Source organism: Triticum dicoccoides, chromosome 2B (genome assembly GCF_002162155.2).
Source record: "Triticum dicoccoides isolate Atlit2015 ecotype Zavitan chromosome 2B, WEW_v2.0, whole genome shotgun sequence".
Lineage (NCBI taxonomy): Eukaryota > Viridiplantae > Streptophyta > Magnoliopsida > Poales > Poaceae > Triticum > Triticum dicoccoides.
Genome location: NC_041383.1, coordinates 521,423,149 through 521,437,639, shown reverse-complemented (window position 1 = coordinate 521,437,639; position 14,491 = coordinate 521,423,149).

Genomic DNA, 14,491 nt, shown 5'->3' with positions numbered 1-14,491 from the left:
AACAAACCCTTCTGGTACCTCTTAGCTTACTTCAATGTTTGGCGTTCCCATAGCCTGATGGGAGTTGGGAGTAGTGGAGATGCCATCCAAGATGCCCCTCTGTGAAGCCGGGGGATGGACCTCAAACGAATCTCCTTCATCTTCTTCCATGATGGCTTCTTCGGCCTCCTCTCTCTTGAGTTCATCTGCATCAACCAAGCATCGTCTTCCACGTAGTTGGAGGAGGAAGAAGACATGACGCTTGGCCTTGGAAATCTGACAGAGAAAAACATGAAACAAGAAGAGAGGAGAATCTTGCGATGTGGTGGTCAAAACATCAGATAGTATATATAATGAATTTTTTCGCGCAGGACAAGCAATATGGAAGAAAATGAAGTTGGGAAAGTCCACGAGGGCGCCACAAGCCTGGTAGGGGGGGTAGGGTGCGTGCCCCCCAGGCTTGTCGCTCCGTTGTAAACTTTTTGGACTGTTTATTATTTTCCTAATTTTTTATATATTCTGAAACGAACAAAAAGTACTTTTATGGAACTTTTGGAGTCGGTTTACTTATCATACCACATACCTACTTCTTTTCAGGGTTCTGGAGCGTTCCGGAAGGTCTCCTTTATGTGCTCTTCCGGTGTTATAGTTTGAATAATATTGGTTACGACATTAATAGGTGTACCTAAAATATAATTTTTAATTCTTTGCCCATTAACCACCCTCGGATTAGTGCATTCGATGTTCTTGATCTTGATAGCTCCAGAGCAATAGACTTCTTCAACGATATATGGTCCTTCCCATTTAGAGAGAAGCTTTCCTGCAAAGAATCTTAAACAAGAATTGTATAATAGAACTTGATCACCTACTTTGAAGTCCCATTTTGAACTCTTTTATCATGCCCTCGCTTAACTTTTTCTTTAAGTAACTTGGCATTTTCATAATCTTGTGTCTTTCATTCATCTAGAGAGCTAATATCAAATAACCTCTTTTCACCGGCAAGTTTGAAATCATAGTTAAGTTCTTTAATTACCCAATAAGTTTATGTTCTAACTCAAGAGGTAAATGGCATGCTTTTCCAAAGACCATTTTATATGGAGACATACCCATAGGACTTCTATAAGCAGTTCTGTATGCCCACAATGCATCATCAAGTTTCTTAGACCAATTCTTTCTGGATCTATTAATGGTTGCAAGATTAAATCTATTTCTCTATTACTCAATTTAAATTGATCACTATACTGAGGATGATACGGTGATGCAATTCTATGGTTAACATCATATTTAGCAAGAAATTTACGGAATGCACCATGAATAAAACGTGAACCACCATCAGTCATTAAATATCTAGGGACTCCAAACCTCGGAAAATAACTTCTTTAAGCATTTTAATAGATAGTATTGGCTTTCCTATGGACTCAATGTGATCTTGGATCACTAAAAGTAAAATGTAGAGTCTTGAACTTTAGAGCTTGAGCCAATCCTTTGTCCTTAGCATTTTGAGGGGTCCACATTCCTAATCCATGCCATGCGAATTATTGAACTTTCCTGAAATATTCATATTGAAAAGGCATTAGTTCAATGAGCTATATGTTGTTAATCCTTACCAAAACCACCTAGGGATAGTTGCACTTTCACCTTCGCTTGTACTAAGTGGGAATTCTGCTTGTACATCCAAAACCTGAAACCTGAAAACATTGTAATTCCAGATGAGTCCAACATACCTACCTATATGCGGTATTACCCTGCCGTCCTAAGTAAACTTGCATGTGCCATCTCTAAAAACTTCAAATAAATATCCTTTTTGTGTGCCTGGATTGTTCATAGAACGATAGGAGGTAGTCGGTATCTTCCATGCTAAGCGGGTTATTCTCAGGTTGAGTGTTTATTCACTCGCCATTGCACGAGAAAAGGGCGGTAATAGGGATGCCCAGTCCCAAACTGCAAAAAGAAAAGAGCTTACAAATAATCAAACAAAAACTCCTACGGAGTCATAACCTTTACTTTATCGCTTAGGAACCTCCACTAGCGTATTTAGCATGGAAGATATGGATAACTAATGGTTGCGAAGTAAACAAGAAGGGTGCATTTCTCAAAATATCCTTTACCTCTGTTTAAAAGAATGAGCTATGGCACCTCCGCAAATCACTGCTTCCCTCTACGAAGGGACTATCTATTTACTTCTATGGTGTGTCATCACCTTCTAAAATAAGTGCCAGAACCTGAGAGCACTGCTATCATGCTGATGCATTGTGTGTAGCTAATGTTGGGTGCATCACGACTGTATCTTTTCTACCATGAATTACAATGTTTAGTCGTTGCTTGAACTTTGGAGGTGCTCTGCATTTATGTTTTGCGGTCTCAAAAAGGGCTAGCAAGATACCACTATTGTCATATTATATCATGGTTACTTTGATAACGTGTTGCTATTTGAGATATCTTATTATTGCTCGCTAGCTGATTATGTCATTGATATGAGTTAATATAATTTTTAAGAGTTATTGTTGACATGGTTAGTTATAATATTGGCTGAAAACCTGGGTGCTGTTTAAGCTTATTTATGCAAACATGAGCAAAAGAGTTCATTAAAGTTTTTCTTTTTCACTTTCAGTTTATCAACTGAATTGCTTGAGGACAAGCAAAGGTTTAAGCTTGGGGGAGTTGATACGTCTCCGTCGTATCTACTTTTCCTAACGCTTTTCCTCTTGTTTTGGACTCTAATTTGCATGATTTGAATGAAACTAACCCGTATTGACGCTGTTTTCAGCAGAACTACCATGGTGTTGTTTTTTGTGCAGAAATAGAAGTTCTTGGAATGGAACGAAACTTTAGGAGGATTTTTTATACAATAAAAGAGGATTTCTGGAGCCAAGAACCACCGGAGGGGGGCACCTGGGTGGGCACAACCCACCAAGGTGCCCCCCCCTCAGGCGCGCCCAGGTGGGTTGTCCCCACCTGGTGGCCCCGTAGACCCTGAACCAACGCTATAAAGTCGCATATTTCCAGAAAAAATTAGGGAGAATGAATTATCGCGTTCCACGAGATGGAGCCGCTGTCACCTCCTGTTCTTCATTGGGAGGCCAGATCTAGAGTCTGTGGGACTCCAGAGAGGGGGATCTTCGATCTTCGTCATCACCACCCCTTCTCCATCGCCAATTCCATGATGCTCCCCACCGGGAGTGAGTAATTCCTTCGTAGGCTCGCTGATCGGTGAGGAGTTGGATGAGATTCATCATGTAATCTAGTTAGTTTTGTTAGGTCTTGATCCCTAGTATCCACCATGTTCTGAGATTGATGTTGCTATGACTTGGCCATGCTTAATGCTTGTCACTTTGGGCACGGGTTCCATGATTTCAGATCTGAACCGTTTATGTTGTCACCATTATATCTATGTTCTAGATCCGATCTTGCAAGTTATAGTCACCTACTATGTATTATGATTCGGTAACCCCAGAGTGACAATAGTCGGAATCACTTCCGGTGATGACCGTAGTTTGAGGAGTTCATGTATATTCAATGTTTGTTAATGCTTTATTCCGGTTCTCTATTAAAAGGGGCCTTAATACCCCTTAGTTTTCAATAGGACCCCGCTACCACGGGAGGGTAGGACAAAAGATGTCATGCAAATTCTTTCCATAAGAACGTATGACTATTTACGGAATACATGCCTACATTATATTTATGAACTGGAGCTAGTGCCGTATTGCCCTAGGTCTACCCTCAAAAACTGTTGCGATCCCCTATACTTGTGGGTTATCATTCATTTGTTGGTATTCCAGTTAGAAACAACACGGGGACCAAGAAATGAATGGAAATGGCGATAAGTATCACTATATCAACTATTCTTAAGAGGCAGAGCAATTCTTGCGACATTCTTGACATAAGAGATGGTAATACTTCAAGCTAGAACATAACACAAGTTGGATAACAAGAAACTCAAGGTACAACACAAAACATGAACAAGTTTGTGTTGGAGGAAAGGCAAGGATGTTGTCAATGACAACACAAATTACGAAGGAACAAGGATGACATTTCTCATCATGAATTCAATTGACCTTTTGGAGGAAGTCAAAATGTTGACGAGGATCTTGACACGTTTTGTCAAGAGGTTTCATGAAGATGTAATCAATCTGGAAGATGATAAAAGCAGATGGGATGGTGAAGCTAAAGTTATAGGAACCACAGATAAGATGCGAGCTCAGAATCAAAGTTGCCTTTCAAGACAAATAACATGATGTTGAAAGCTTGACGTAAGCTTAGGGTATTGTCGGAATTGTGTTCCGAGGATGAAGGACTAGGTAGCACAGTCAAGCTTTAGTATGGCGATGATGATGTAGCCAATCAGCTAAGAATGACATGATTGAGTACAAACTCATAAGCCAGAAGAATATTAAGAGTTATTAAATCGTAGCACGGACTCGATTCACTTATCAGTGTTCTCGAGTGACAAACAACTCAGAACCCGAGGAAAAACTAAATTAGTGAGAAGCAATACTTGACAAAGATTCATAAGAAGTATTGAAGTTCTGTGTTATTCTCGATATACCAGAGGGTTATACTCGAAGTTAGATCGGAATAGAGGTTGGACTAGTGAATAGATCCATGGAAAACAAGCGCTTTTAAATTGTCTGAGAAATGGGATCAAAGAAGACCGACATGTTCGGAACCATAGTGGCAAAGGGTCAAACCACAGATACAAGAGGAATTTACACCAAGGGTACAATTATTGTGTTGGAAATATGCCCTAGAGGCAATGATAAAAGGATTATTATTATATTTCCTTGTTCATGATAATTGTATTTTATTCATGCTATAATTGTATTATCCGGAAATCGTAATACACGTGTGAATACATAGACCACAATACGTCCCTAGTAAGCCTCTAGTTGACTAGCTCGTTGGTCAACAGATAGTCATGGTTTCCTGACTATGGACATTAGATGTCATTGACAACGGGATCACGTCATTAGGAGAATGACGTAATGGACACGACCCAATCCTAAGCATAGCACAAGATCGTGTAGTTCGTTTTGCTAGAGCTTTTCCAATGTCAAGTATCTTTTCCTTAGACCATGAGATCGTGTAACTCCCGGATACCGTAGGAGTGCTTTGGGTTTACCAAACGTCACAACGTAACTGGGTGACTATAAAGGTGCACTACAGGTATCTCCGAAAGTATCTGTTGGGTTGACACGGATCGAGACTGGGATTTGTCACTCCGGATAACGGAGAGGTATCACTGGGCCCACTCAATAGTGCATCATCATAATGAGCTCAAAGTGACCAAGTGTCTGGTCACGGGATCATGCATTACGGTACGAGTAAAGTGACTTGCCGGTAACGAGACTGAACGAGGTATTGGGATACCGACGATCGAGTCTCGGGCAAGTAACATACCGTCTGACAAAGGGAATAGTATACGGGGTTGCTTGAACCCTCGACATCGTGGTTCAGCCGATGAGATCATCGAGGAGTATGTGGGAGACAACATGGGTATCCAGATCCCGCTGTTGGTTATTGACCGGAGAGCTGTCTCGGTCATGTCTGCATGTCTCCCGAACCCATAGGGTCTACACACTTAAGGTTCGGTGACGCTAGGGTTGTATGAATATGAGTATGCAGCAAACTGAATGTTGTTCGGAGTCCCGGATGAGATCCCGGACGTCATGAGGAGTTCCAGAATGGTCCGGAGGTAAAGAAAACTATATAGGAAGTGTTGTTTCGGCCATTGGGAAAGTTTCGGGGTCACCCGGTATTGTACCGGGACCACCGGAAGGGTCCCGGGGGTCCACCGGGTGGGGCCACCTATCCCGGAGGGCCCCGTGGGCTGAAGTGGGAGGGGAACCAGCCCCTAGTGGGCTGGTGCGCCCCCCTTGGGCCCCCCTGCGCCTAGGGTTGGAAACCCTAGGTGGGGGGGCGCACCACTTGCCTTGGGGGGCACTCCACCCCCCCTGGGCACCGCCCCCTTGGGAGATTGAATCTCCCAGGGCCGGCGCCCCCCCCCCCTGGGGTCCTATATAAAGGAGGGTAGGGGGGAGTGCAGCCGCACCCAAGTCTTGGCGCCTCCCTCCCCCTGCTACACCTCGTCCTCCTCCCGCAGCAGCTTGGCGAAGCCCTGCCGGAGTTCTGCTGCATCCACCACCACGCCGTCGTGCTGCTGGATCATCATCAACCTCTCCTTCCCCCTTGCTGGATCAAGACGGAGGATACGTCACGCTGACCGTACGTGTGTTGAATGCGGAGGTGCCGTCCGTTCGGCGCTAGGATCTCCGGTGATAGGATCACGACGAGAACGACTACCTCAACCCCATTCTTTTGAACGCTTCCGCTCGCGATCTACAAAGTGGTATGTAGATGCATCTCCCCTTTCACTCGTTGCTTAGATGAACTCATATATGGATCTTGGTGAAACCATAGGAAGTTTTTTATTTTCTGCAACGTTCCCCAACAGTGGCATCATGAGCTAGGTCTATGCGTAGTTCTCTATTGCACGAGTAGAACACAATTTTGTTGTGGGCGTAGATCTTGTCAACTTGCTTGCCTCTACTAGTCTTTTCTTGCTTCAGTGGTATTATGGGATGAAGCGGCCCGGACCGACCTTACACGTATGCTTACGTGAGACAGGTTCCACTGACTGACATGCACTAGTTGCATAAGGTGGCTAGCGGGTGTCTGTCTCTCCTACTTTAGTTGGAGCGGATTAGATGAAAAGGGTCCTTATGAAGGGTAAATAGAAGTTGACAAAATCAAGTTTTGGTTATTCGTAGGTAAGAAAACGTTCTTGCTAGAATCCAATTGCAGCCACGTAAAAGATGCAACAACAATTAGAGGACGTCTAACTTGTTTTTGCAGCAATTGTCATGTGATGTGATATGGCCAGAAGTTGTGATGAATGATGAATGATATATTGTGATGTATGAGATCATGTTCTTGTAATAGGAATCACGACTTGCATGTCGATGAGTATGACAACCGACAGGAGCCATATGAGTTGTCTTTATTTTTGTATGACCTGCATGTCATTGAAGAACGCCATGTAAATTACTTTACTTTATTGCTAAACGTGTTAGCCATAGAAGTAGAAGTAGTCGTTGGCGTGACAACTTCATGAAGACACAATGATGGAGATCATGATGATGGAGATCATGGTGTCATGCCGGTGACGAAGATGATCATGGAGCCCCGAAGATGGAGATCGAAGGAGCTATATGATATTGGTCATATCATGTCACTACTATATAATTGCATGTGATGTTTATTATGTTTTATGCATCTTGTTTACTTAGAACGGCGGTAGTAAATAAGATGATCCCTTATAATAATTTCAAGAAAGTGTTCCCCCTAACTGTGCACCGTTGCTAAAGTTCGTTGTTTCGAAGCACCACGTGATGATCGGGTGTGATAGATCCTTACGTTCACATACAACGGGTGTAAGATAGATTTACACATGCAAAACACTTAGGGTTAACTTGACGAGCCTAGCATGTACAGACATGGCCTCGGAACACAGAGACCGAAAGGTCGAACATGAGTCGTATGGAAGATACGATCAACATGAAGATGTTCACCGATGATGACTAGTCCGTCTCACGTGATGATCGGACACGGCCTAGTCGACTCGGATCGTGTAAACACTTAGATGACTAGAGGGATGTCTAATCTGAGTGGGAGTTCATTAAATAATTTGATTAGATGAACTTAATTATCATGAACTTAGTCTAAAACTTTTGCAAAATATGTCTTGTAGATCAAATGGCCAACACTCATGTCAACATGAACTTCAACGCGTTCCTAGAGAAAACCAAGCTGAAAGATGATGGCAGCAACTATTCGGACTGGGTCCGGAACCTGAGGATCATCCTCATAGCAGCCAAGAAAGATTATGTCCTAGATGCACCGCTAGGTGAAGCACCCATCCCGGAGAACCAAGACGTTATGAACACTTGGCAATCACATGCTGATGATTACTCCCTCGTTCAGTGCGGCATGCTTTACAGCTTAGAACCGGGGCTCCAAAAGCGTTTTGAGAAGCACGGAGCATATGAGATGTTCGAGGAGCTAAAAATGGTTTTCCAAGCTCATGCCCGGGTTGAGAGATATGAAGTCTCTGACAAGTTCTATAGTTGTAAGACGGAGGAAAATAGTTCTGTCAGTGAGCACATACTCAAAATGTCTGGGTTGCACAACCGCCTGTCCCAGCTGGAGATCAACCTCCCGGACGAGGCGGTCATTGACAGAATCCTTCAGTCACTCCTACCGAGCTACAAGAGCTTTGTGTTGAACTACAATATGCAGGGGATGGTGAAGACCATTCCTGAAGTATTCTCAATGCTGAAGTCAGCAGAGGTTGAAATCAAGAAAGAACATCAAGTGTTGATGGTCAATAAGACCACTAAGTTCAAGAAGGGCAAGGGTAAGAAGAACTTCAAGAAGGACGGCAAAGATGTTGCCGCTCCTGGTAAGCCAGTTGCCGAGAAGAAGTCAAAGAATGGACCCAAGCCTGAGACTTAGTGCTTTTATTGCAAGGGGAAGGGTCACTGGAAGCGGAACTGCCCCAAATACTTAGCGGACAAGAAGGCCGGCAACACTAAAGGTATATTTGATATACATGTAATTGATGTGTACCTTACCAGTACTCGTAGTAACTCCTGGGTATTTGATACCGGTGCCGTTGCTCACATTTGTAACTCACAGCAGGAGCTGCGGAATAAGCGGAGACTGGCTAAGGACGAGGTGACGATGCGCGTCGGGAATGGTTCCAAGGTCGATGTGATCGCCGTCGGCACGCTACCTCTACATTTACCTACGGGATTAGTTTTAAACCTCAATAATTGTTATTTAGTGCCAAGTTTGAGCATGAACATTGTATCTGGATCTCGTTTGATACGAGATGGCTACTCATTTAAATCCAAGAATAATGGTTGTTCTATTTATATGAGAGATATGTTTTATGGTCATGCCCCGATGGTCAATGGTTTATTCTTAATGAATCTCGAACGTAATGTTACACATATTCATAGCATGAATACCAAAAGATGTAAAGTTGATAACGATAGTCCCACATACTTGTGGCACTGCCGCCTTGGTCACATTGGTGTCAAGCGCATGAACAAGCTCCGTGCTGATGGACTTTTAGAGTCTCTCGATTATGAATCATTTGACACATGCGAACCATGACTCATGGGTAAAATGACCAAGACTCCGTTCTCCGGAACAATGGAGCAAGCAACCAACTTGTTGGAAATCATACATACCGATGTGTGCGGTCCAATGAGCGTTGAGGCTCGCAGAGGATATCGTTATGTTCTCACTCTCACTGATGACTTGAGTAGATATGGGTATGTCTACTTGATGAAACACAAGTCTGAGACCTTTGAAAAGTTCAAGGAATTTCAGAATGAAGTAGAGAATCAATGTGACCGAAAGATAAAATTCCTACGATCGGATCATGGAGGAGAATATTTAAGTCACGAATTTGGTACACACTTAAGAAAATGTGGAATCATTTCACAACTCACGCCGCCTGGAACACCTCAGTGTAACGGTGTGTCCGAACATCGTAATCGCACTCTATTGGATATGGTGCGATCTATGATGTCTCTTACCGATTTACCGCTATCATTTTGGGGATACGCTCTAAAGACAGCTACATTCACTTTAAATAGGGCACCGTCTAAATCCATTGAGACGACACCGTATGAATTATGGTTTGGGAAGAAACCTAAGCTGTCGTTTCTAAAAGTTTGGGGATGCGATGCTTATGTCAAGAAACTTCAACCTGAAAAGCTCGAACCCAAGTCGGAAAAATGCGTCTTCATAGGATACCCCAAAGAAACCATTGGGTATACCTTCTACCTTAGATTCGAAGGCAAGATCTTTGTTGCCAAGAACGGATCCTTTCTGGAAAAAGAGTTTCTCTCGAAAGGAGTAAGTGGGAGGAAAGTAGAACTCGATGAAGTACTACCTCTTGAACCGGAAAGTAGTGCAGCTCAGGAAAATGTTCCTGTCGTGCCTACACCGACTGGAGAGGAAATTAATGATGATGATCAAGGTACTTCTGATCAAGTTGCTACTGAACTTCGTAGGTCCACAAGGACACGTTCCACACCAGAGTGGTATGGCAAACCTGTCCTGGAAATCATGTTGTTAGACAACGGTGAACCTTCGAGCTATGAAGAAGCGATGGCGGGCCCAGATTCCAATAAATGGCTTGAAGCCATGCAATCCGAGATAGAATCCATGTATGAAAACAAAGTATGGACTTTGACTGACTTGCCCGATGATCGGCGAGCGATAGAAAAAAAATGGATCTTTAAGAAGAAGATGGACGCGGATGGTAATGTAACCATCTATAAAGCTCGACTTGTCGCTAAGGGTTATCGGCAAGTTCAAGGGATTGACTACGATGAGACTTTCTCTCCAGTAGCGAAGCTTAAGTCCGTCTGAATCGTGTTAGCAATTGCCGCATACTATGATTATGAGATATGGCAGATGGACGTCAAAACGACATTCCTTAATGGGCATCTTAAGGAAGAACTGTATATGATGCAGCCGGAAGGTTTTGTCGATCCTAAGAATGCTAACAAAGTGTGCAAGCTCCAGCGATCCATTTATGGGCTGGTGCAAGCATCTCGGAGTTGGAACATTCGCTTTGATGAGATGATCAAAGCGTTTGGGTTTATGCAGAGTTATGGAGAAGCCTGCGTTTACAAGAAAGTGAGTGGGAGCTCTGTAGCATTTCTCATATTATATGTAGATGACATACTTTTAATGGGAAATGATATAGAATTCTTGGACAGCATTAAGGCCTACTTGAATAAGTGTTTTTCAATGAAGGACCTTGGAGAAGCTGCATATATATTAGGCATCAAGATCTATAGGGATAGATCGAGACGCCTCATAGGTCTTTCACAAAGCACATACCTTGATAAGATTTTGAAGAAGTTCAAAATGGATCAGTCCAAGAAAGGGTTCTTGCCTGTATTGCAAGGTGTGAGATTGAGCTCGGCTCAATGCCCGACCACGGCAAACGATAAAGAAGAGATGAGTGTCATCCCCTATGCCTCAGCCATAGCATCTATTATGTATGCCATGCTGTGTACCAGACCTGATGTAAACCTTGCTGTAAGTTTGGTAGGAAGGTACCAAAGTAATCCCGGCAAGGAACACTAGACAGCGGTCAAGAATATCCTGAAGTACCTGAAAAGGACAAAGGACATGTTTCTCGTTTATGGAGGTGACGAAGAGCTCGTCGTAAAGGGTTACGTCGACGCTAGCTTCGACACAGATCTAGATGACTCGAAGTTACAAACCGGATACGTGTATATGTTGAATGGTGGGGCAGTAAGCTGGTGCAGCTGCAAGCAGAGCGTCGTGGCGGGATCTACATGTGAAGCGGAGTACATGGCAGCCTCGGAGGCAGCTCATGAAGCAATATGGGTGAAGGAGTTCATCACCGACCTAGGAGTCATACCCAATGCGTCGGGGCCGATCAAACTCTTCTGTGACAACACTGGAGCTATTGCCCTTGCCAAGGAGCCCAGGTTTCACAAGAAGACCAGGCACATCAAGCGTCGTTTCAACTCCATTCGTGAAAATGTTCAAGATGGAGACATAGAAATTTGCAAAGTGCATACGGATCTGAATGTCGCAGATCCGTTGACTAAACCTCTTCCGCGAGCAAAACATGATCAGCGCCAGAACTCTATGGGTGTTCGATTCATCACAATGTAACTAGATTATTGACTCTAGTGCAAGTGGGAGACTGTTGGAAATATGCCCTAGAGGCAATGATAAAAGGATTATTATTATATTTCCTTGTTCATGATAATTGTCTTTTATTCATGCTATAATTGTATTATCCGGAAATCGTAATACACGTGTGAATACATAGACCACAATACGTCCCTAGTAAGCCTCTAGTTGACTAGCTCGTTGGTCAACAAATAGTCATGGTTTCCTGACTATGGACATTAGATGTCATTGACAACGGGATCACGTCATTAGGAGAATGACGTAATGGACAAGACCCAATCCTAAGCATAGCACAAGATCATGTAGTTCGTTTTGCTAGAGCTTTTCCAATGTCAAGTATCTTTTCCTTAGACCATGAGATCGTGTAACTCCCGGATACCGTAGGAGTGCTTTGGGTGTACCAAACGTCACAACGTAACTGGGTGACTATAAAGGTGCACTACAGGTATCTCTGAAAGTATCTATTGGGTTGACACGGATCGAGACTGGGATTTGTCACTCCGGATAACGGAGAGGTATCACCGGGCCCACTCGGTAGTGCATCATCATAATGAGCTCAAAGTGACCAAGTGTCTGGTCACGGGATCATGCATTACGGTACGAGTAAAGTGACTTGCCGGTAACGAGACTGAACGAGGTATTCGGATACCGACGATCGAGTCTCGGGCAAGTAACATACCGTCTGACAAAGGGAATAGTATACGGGGTTGCTTGAACCCTCGACATCGTGGTTCATCCGATGAGATCATCGAGGAGTATGTGGGAGCCAACATGGGTATCCAGATCCCGCTATTGGTTATTGACCGGAGAGTTGTCTCGGTCATGTCTGCATGTCTCCCGAACCCGTAGGGTCTACACACTTAAGGTTCGGTGACGCTAGGGTTGTATGAATATGAGTATGCAGCAAACCGAATGTTGTTTGGAGTCCCGGATGAGATCCCGGACGTCACGAGGAGTTCCAGAATGGTCCGGAGGTAAAGAAAACTATATAGGAAGTGTTGTTTCGGCCATCGGGAAAGTTTCGGGGTCACCCGGTATTGTACCAGGACCACCGGAAGGGTCCCGGGGGTCCACCGGGTGGGGCCACCTATCCCGGAGGGCCCCGTGGGCTGAAAACCCTAGGTGGGGGGCGCACCACTTGCCTTGGGGGGCACTCCACCCCCCGTGGCCGCCGCCCCCTTGGGAGATTGAATCTCCCAGGGCCGGCGCCCCCCCTGGGGGCCTATAGAAAGGAGGGTAGGGGGGAGGGCAGCCGCACCCAAGTCTTGGCGCCTCCCTCCCCCTGCTACACCTCGTCCTCCTCCCGCAGCAGCTTGGCGAAGCCCTGCCGGAGTTCTGCTGCATCCACCACCACGCCGTCGTGCTGCTGGATCATCATCAACCTCTCCTTCCCCCTTGCTGGATCAAGACGGAGGAGACGTCATGCTGACCGTACGTGTGTGGAACGCAGAGGTGCCTTCCGTTCGGCGCTAGGATCTCCGGTGATAGGATCACGACGAGAACGACTACCTCAACCCCGTTCTTTTGAACGCTTCCGCTCGCGATCTACAAAGTGGTATGTAGATGCATCTCCCCTTTCACTCGTTGCTTAGATGAACTCATAGATGGATCTTGGTGAAACCGTAGGAAATTTTTTATTTTCTGCAACGTTCCCCAACATATTGATGCGAAAAGCTTCCATGATAAGATCTAAATCGTGTCCATGGGCATGAATGCAAAGTTCAAGGTCGACTCCCGTTTCTTCAATGCATAACCTTCCATTCACTCCTCGCTACCGATGAAATTGTAGTGCTAAAATTTTATCCGGCGTAACACTAGTAGAGTACGACCAATAGAAGTTTTTGGTTTCACACAGATGGCAAAAGCATATATCAACCCATCGGGCATTTTAGGAATCTATACCATACTTAGTGAATATTTGCAACCTATCGAACATTTTTATTTGACAGTTTGAAGAAATAAGAATTTGACTTGTAATTTGAAATTTGAATTTTGAGTTGAATTAATTATTTAATTGCATTTTAATTATGAAAAATATGATGATATGGCATATTAGGGTAATATAACTGTAGCATAACTATCCAGGTGTTACAGTTAGCGTTGCTCCAGCCACATTGCACGCTCTGGGCCGGTATGAATGTTGCATGGGAAGTTGTGTGTCCCTTGGATAGAAAGCGTGGGAATGCTAATGCGTGCGTGACAGCGGTCCGGACGCCCCCCTCCCCCCCTCCCCGCGGTTTGCTTCCAATTTGAGGGACAAAGGACATCCGAACTGGCCAGCAGATGGATATAGAATCGCCTTGGATGAAAAAACATGACCGGACCGCACAGTCCGAACAGAAGCGGACGTTTGAGAGTCCACGTTGAAGTTCTCCTGAGAGTCCATGTTGAAGTTCTCCAAGGCCACCACATTTAAAAGGGATAAACAAAACAACACAATGCATACAGCCAAACAGATGTGGTTTGCATCTGCTCACCCTTAAAGCACAAATACAGGCCACCAAACAGCGGGCATAATCTATTCCCTAATGCAATACAGCCTACCAAACTACATGTAAACACAATAGTTATATGTAAGTCGCCTGAATTTGTAATTTGGGTCAGTCGTTTCTTGAAAGAAGAAGCACCCTAGAGGGAAAGATGGAAGGAGCAGCCGCAGGCGATCTATCTTAGGGTAGTAGGCTGTCGGCTATCTATCTTAGGGTGGCAGGCTGACGACGATCTTTCTTAGGGCAGCAAGCTCGCAGACGATCTTTCT